The sequence below is a fragment of the Melitaea cinxia genome, chromosome 5 (genome assembly GCF_905220565.1).
Source record: "Melitaea cinxia chromosome 5, ilMelCinx1.1, whole genome shotgun sequence".
NCBI classification, from domain to species: domain Eukaryota; kingdom Metazoa; phylum Arthropoda; class Insecta; order Lepidoptera; family Nymphalidae; genus Melitaea; species Melitaea cinxia.
The window spans coordinates 11218418-11224936 of record NC_059398.1 but is presented as its reverse complement, the minus strand read 5'-3'; the positions used below and the strand labels follow the sequence as shown (position 1 = coordinate 11224936).

At 31.7% G+C, this 6519-nt stretch overlaps 1 long non-coding RNA gene across 1 annotated transcript; it reads left to right on the top strand.

The window, feature by feature from the left end:
- Positions 1-5328: 5328 nt before the first annotated feature.
- LOC123654048 lies at positions 5329-6077 on the top strand. The gene is made up of 2 exons (XR_006743181.1): positions 5329-5597; positions 5710-6077. It is a non-coding gene; the product is annotated as an uncharacterized LOC123654048 (long non-coding RNA).
- Positions 6078-6519: the final 442 nt, after the last annotated feature.

The window sequence follows — 6519 nt, the reverse complement described above, 5'->3', positions numbered from 1 at the left end:
AGCTTATAACCATGTAGGTACGTAGTTTCGCCGATACGAATGTAACGATTATTTTACGTACGCAGTTTTATCAAAAACTTGACTCAACGACCAGCGCATAAGCGTTTTGTCTAATAACGTAACAGGCTACTAATACTAATCATTACAATACGCGGATACGCTTACGCGTAGAATAATAATTGTGTTTGCTCGCAAACAAAAAAAAAACCGACTTCAATTACATCGACGAGTAATACAACGAAGATCGACGAAAAAATACTCAAGTAACTGCGCGTTATTTTTTTTTTTTTTTTTTTTTTTTTATTCGGTTCACAAATTGAATGATACAATATAAAAAAAGGTTTGTGTATGTAACAATTTGAAAGGTGTACAATGTTCATTCTAATTACAGTGAACACAGCATGCAATTTTGACATGTTCAGCTTAAACTAATCACAAAATAAATATTAAAAAACTATTTAAAAAAAAAAACTATTTAACCAATCTATGAACGATATTCTTGGCCGTGGCCAAGGAGCCATTGAAAATATCAAAGTTTGGACATAAATCATTATAGGATGACAGAATTCTATATAAAACCGAATGATGTCCAATATTAGTACGAAAACGCGGTAACTGAAAGCTATACATATTTGACAGACGACTACCAGAACGTGGGATCTTAAAATAAATTTTACTTAAAAAGTTTGGACAGATCATTAAACCATGTATAATTTTGTATAAAGTCAAAACATCCGCTATTTTCCGACGAGTATCAAAGATTACTCAAAAAGTAGTTATCAATTCTCAATGAAATTTGTATGTGACCACATGACAAACATCAGCTTTCGATTAAATTAAAAATTATTAAAATCGGTACACCCAGTAAAAAGTTATTGCGGATTTTCAAGAAGTTCCCTCGATTTCTCTGGGATCCCATTATCAGATCCCGGTTTCCTTATCATGGTACTAAACTAAGGATATCTTCTTTCCAACAAAAAAAAGAATTATCAAAAGCGGTACACCCAGTAAAAAGTTATTGCGGATTTTCAAGAATTTCCATCAATTTCTCTGGGATCCCATCATCAGATCCTGGTTTCCTTATCATGATACCAAACAAGGGATATCTCCTTTCCAACAAAAAAATAATTATCAAAATCGGTACATCCAGTAGAAAGTTATGCGGTATAATACAACGTAGGTCGACGAAAAAAGCGTCAAGTAAAAACGCATTATTAGATATAGCTCGAAAAGTAGTTGTTAGATCTCAAATAAATTTAAATGGGACCAATTGGCACACACCACCTTTCGATTAAAAGAAAATTTGTCGAAATCGCTCCACCCAGTCAAAAGTTCTGATGTAACATACATAAAAAAAAAATACAGTCGAATTGAGAACCTCCTCCTTTATTGGAAGTCGGTTAAAAAGAGATGGCTATAAGTACTATAAGCGCATCTTTGTTTTCGAATATGCTCATGCGATTTTGTACGCAATTACTATGAGCTTAAGTTTATTTTAATACGTACAGTTTTTTAAAGAAATTTTAATTTCGGTCGTTTCTTTTTAAATATTTTCGAATTTAGTATTTAGTATTAAGATTAATGTTATTCTCTCGCGTTGAAGTATATACCTACTAAGAAGTGTGGGTTTTTTTGTTGTATTTTTAATTATAATGTATGTATCTCGAAAAACAATTAAAAGCTGTACATAAAATCAAATGAACTTCTAAAAACGCCTGCATCGATTAGGTATTATGTCTATACAAAAATCAAAAAAATAATTTAAATAAAATGTTTTGCAGCCAGTCGTAAGCCTGGATAAAGTATGAAGGGAAGTTAATTTATATCGTCCTCATTGCACGGTCCTGAGGAGGGAGGCGACCTTAGTGTTCGAGGGAGCCTTTCAGGAGTTACGAATCGCGTCAAGCTTGAAAGGCAGCCGCTAGCGTTATCGCGGAAGTGCAACTGTGTCCCTGTGATTCCGTCCAGGTGTATCGAAGGAACACCCCAGAGGTTTTAGTCCGTGCGACTCGGACATACCCTCCAGCTCCCCCGGGCTGTAGGCATCCGTTAGGGATTTCCTCTGGGTAAAAAAAAAGGGAAGGTAATTTTATTATATTATCCATCAATATTAACTTACGTAACGGCATTCGTATTTATAACATATAACTACTGCATAACCATAATACAAACAAAAGTAATATAACGTAGTAACTGATGCTGTATACAGAAATTACTAGTTACGAAAAATAAGCAGTTTCGAAACTAGTTACGCGCATCCACGAAACTACGTATAACCGATTACACATAAAAGACGTTACGACCCACGACTATACATGAATATAATGACAAGAGCTCGCTCTCAATGCTTTGTGACAAGAGAGGTTCATGAAGTTGGTACACAGAATTATGAATTTATAATTTATGATAATTTAGTTTTACTTAATCGTTTGCGCGTTAAAATTTATGAAAAAAGGGATCAATAACATTTGTTTGCGCGTGTCCTCGTTTTTGAGAAAAATCAAAATCAAAATTGGGGGCTACAACGCCAGCACCCAAAAATGAAATCCACTTTTGGCTTAAAAATGGCAGTATTGAATATTTTTATTTATACATATCGACTGCGCATGACACGCGCAGATGGCACCCGAAAGAATTAATGAGCTATAATAACTCAATAATAAATTATTAATATTTTAATATTTTTTATCGGGAAATAATCAGAGCGTTCCACTACGCGAATCCATATTGAATTAACGTTTTACTCCAATCCATGCGCGGGCTTTTAGTGGAACACACCCAATAACTTTTTTTTAGTTTATGGCCTGGTATTCGATTTATTACACGCCCGATAAGTCAAGCCACACTGCCACAGATTTTCTTTACTGGCCACGTGATCTAACTTCTCTTTTTATAACTAAACTAGTATTTCGCGCCGGCTTCGCACGAGTATTTAAGAAAAATTTCAAATTTTTTCATTTTTTTTTCAATTTTTTCATGTTTCCTAATTTTTTTGAAAATGTAATGCGCAAACGATTAAGTAAAACTAAATTATCATAAATTATTAATTCTTAATTCTGGGTGCCAACTTCATGAACCTTGACAAGTGTCAAGCAAGACCATAGATAAGAAAGACTAATGAGTCTAATGACCATGGAGCATTTTCTCTATGCTCCATGCTAATGACTATGACTATGATTAATAGAGTACTTACATCAATACACTTATACACTAGAGATGGGCGTTTTCGTTTTTTGATGAAAACCGATATGTAACCGTTATATAGTTTTCATATCGATATCGAAAACGGTTTTTAGATATCGATATCATTATTATGGTTTGCTAACGTATTTGGTTACACAGTTATGTAACTAAAGACAAACGAAAACACGTGCACATTTAACGAGTTATTTTAACCTAATACATTTTAAAGAATGTCTCAGTCTGCGGTGTTTTAGTTAGTTATGGCAATTTCCCTTCATGCTTTATTAGACTTAGGACTATCAGAAAAGCTTTTTAAGTAAAAAAATAAAGATACTTTTCTGGCTCATTTAAAAATCGCCATATAGGTATGATTGATGATTTTTGATTTATAAATATTTACAGATGTTTAATTTTAAATCTACTTCTTTTTGGATAAAGACAGATTTGCATTTAAGAATGCAAGCTACTCCACTTTCTTCGATTTCAAACGGCATCTCCTTTCATTTATTATAAGCCATGTCTTCGAAAAGAGTCGCTCACACGGAACTGAGGTGACAACTATATTACACTTATTTCGATAGAGTTCCGAGAGGTGTGGATAAATTATCCTATGGTCTCTCCACCACTGCGCTGGATTATTCCAGTTTCCTTCGGAATCTTTACGGGGCAACATCTCATCGTCTAGGTACATCTGCAGTTCCCTAATGGCCCACGCTTGAGCATTTTCTTGCGGCTTATTTTTTCGTAATAAATCGTCAAATTTATCCCAAGCACTTACACTAGTACTAACATTTTGAGCTATATTTACATTCGCTGTGGTTTCGGCACTCGACTCGGAAGATTTGTTTTTATTAATATGACTGTTGTTGTTGTTTACTAAATCCAAAAAACTATGCCAACAATTACATGTCAAAATGCACCTTATTATTATTCAAGAACTAAACATCATTATTACCTAAATGCATCGTCAATTCAAATTGAGCCGTATTGCTATTATACTAAATTACAATTTGCGGTGTGAATCTTTCGCGGAATAACCGACTAAATATCAAAACATTCTAAACGCAATCGTAACAATTCAAATCAACCTTTATTTCTACTATACATAAGAGCGAAATGCCATAACTTGTAATTGTCCAAGCATTGCACAAATAAAACAAAAATGCTGCATCTCTTTTACACTGTTATAATATGTAAGAGTCGAAGTGAATATCCTAATATTCGCTTCATCTCTTTTACATCGCTTTACAAGAAAGAGAAGAAGCGAATATGATACCGTTCGGCTTTCGTTACCATCGTAGTTCGTTTGGGCACGGTTTTCGTTTTGATAAATGTGTAACATTTCGTTCGGTTTCCGTATCGAGTTGTCGCGCGATTCGAGTTATTGTTTCGATTGAGGTTTCGATATCATAGTTTTTGAAATATCAGTTATGTGAAAACGTGATATCGATACGATATGTTGTCTAACTCATATCGGTTATTAGTTAAGTTTTGATATATCGAACTCATGCCTATTATACACTGCCAAAGATGAATGAAAGGATTATACATTTATGTATTGCTTATGAAATTTGAACATCAGAATCATAATCTATCCAAATAAACAAACACAGATCCCAATTCTCGTACTTACTATCAATTTGTAAGTGCTAAAAGGACGCTTAAAACAAAAAAAATGTATTACTAACTTCTTCATTGCATTTTTTCGCTCACCTTCACTGTTGTGTCAACATAATAATAAACATTTATTGCCAGAAGTACTATAATTGTAATACGTTCATTAAAAATAAAAATTATAAGCTTTCATTTATTTTTCGGTCCTTTAGTTTGTGCCAGTTATGATCTTATTGAATATTTACATACAGAGGTAGTTATCATAGTTATAGTGTAACTTATAGACGTACATTTAAGTCTATTAATATTATTATATAGGTTTTGTGGGGTATTGATAAATTTTAATTTTTTTCTTTTATATCTTATTTTCTTTAACTCAATTTATTTATATGTTTGACAAAATAAAACTTAAAATATTTAATAATATATAAAATATGGAAATAACTTTAAAAAATGCTTTTTATCTCTCTGTGAAATGTTCAGTTCGTGAGTATTTAATTGAATTGTCTTTTATTTTAATAACAATTATGTTTAAGTTTTGTAACTATAAAACTAAATGAGAAACAACCTCAATTATTATAGATTTTATTTTGCAGATCCCTGTTTGGTTGTATCCAAGATTATTACAAAAATAGTTCAAGAAAAAGCTTACAAACTAATTAATTATTTGTTACAAAAACCTGATCTTTCAATTTCAATCGTTTTGATTGCTATAATTTTTATAATGATTGCAATAACTATCTCTTTTATGGCCATGGCTGGGATAACGTGTTTGGCGGTTTTTATTATTGTGGTAGAAAGTATGAATTATTATTTTTACTATATCAATATTTCAAATGTTTTATGTATAAAAATTATGAACATTTAAATGATATATTTTCTAAAATATTTAAGGTTATTTGTTTGTTACAGGTATTTTAATTTTGATTTGTATTTGTTTATTCATCAATATCCTTTCTGTTATAACATTAACATTAATTATAACACGCTTAATAAAAGTAAAAGATATTTAATTGATGAATTAGATTATATATATACCTATAACCGTAGCATCGTAGCTTCGCATCCACGATTACAAGAAAATGCATTGATTTTAATCAAAAAATATCTTTATTGACTTATAATTATAATTAATTGACTTATACATATTAATTTTTAAACGATAGCTAATTTATGATTTTATTAGATAAATAAAATTGTTGTAATTGGTTACGTAATATTGTTAGATATGCTATAAAAATTGTTACATTTTTATCAATTAAAATGAAATTTAAAGTAAATGATGCTTTTAGTGTGTTTTATCCTTAATGTACGTATACATTAAATCTTTACGTAAACATAACAATCCAGTAGCCAGTAGGTACTATGTTAGCCAAATGTTAGCCTAATGAGGATCAGTAAAGATATTGCAAATTCAATAGAACTAGTATCCACGTTATTCTCTATGGCATAAGAATGAAATTTCTTTTTGTATTATTCGGACTTAAATCGGACGGATTACGAAGATATTTAGTAATAAACATGCAGTTCATTCCCATGGAAAAATCTCATAAAACATGGACAAATGCAGACTAAATTCTCATACCGAGTAATGAGAGTCTACGAGCTCTCATAACTCGGTATGAGAAGTTGGTCTGCATTTGTCCATGTTTTATGAGATTTTTTTCCATAGGGATTCCGCTAAGTCAGTGTACGCGGGATGCGTGTGACGTCGCTGTGACG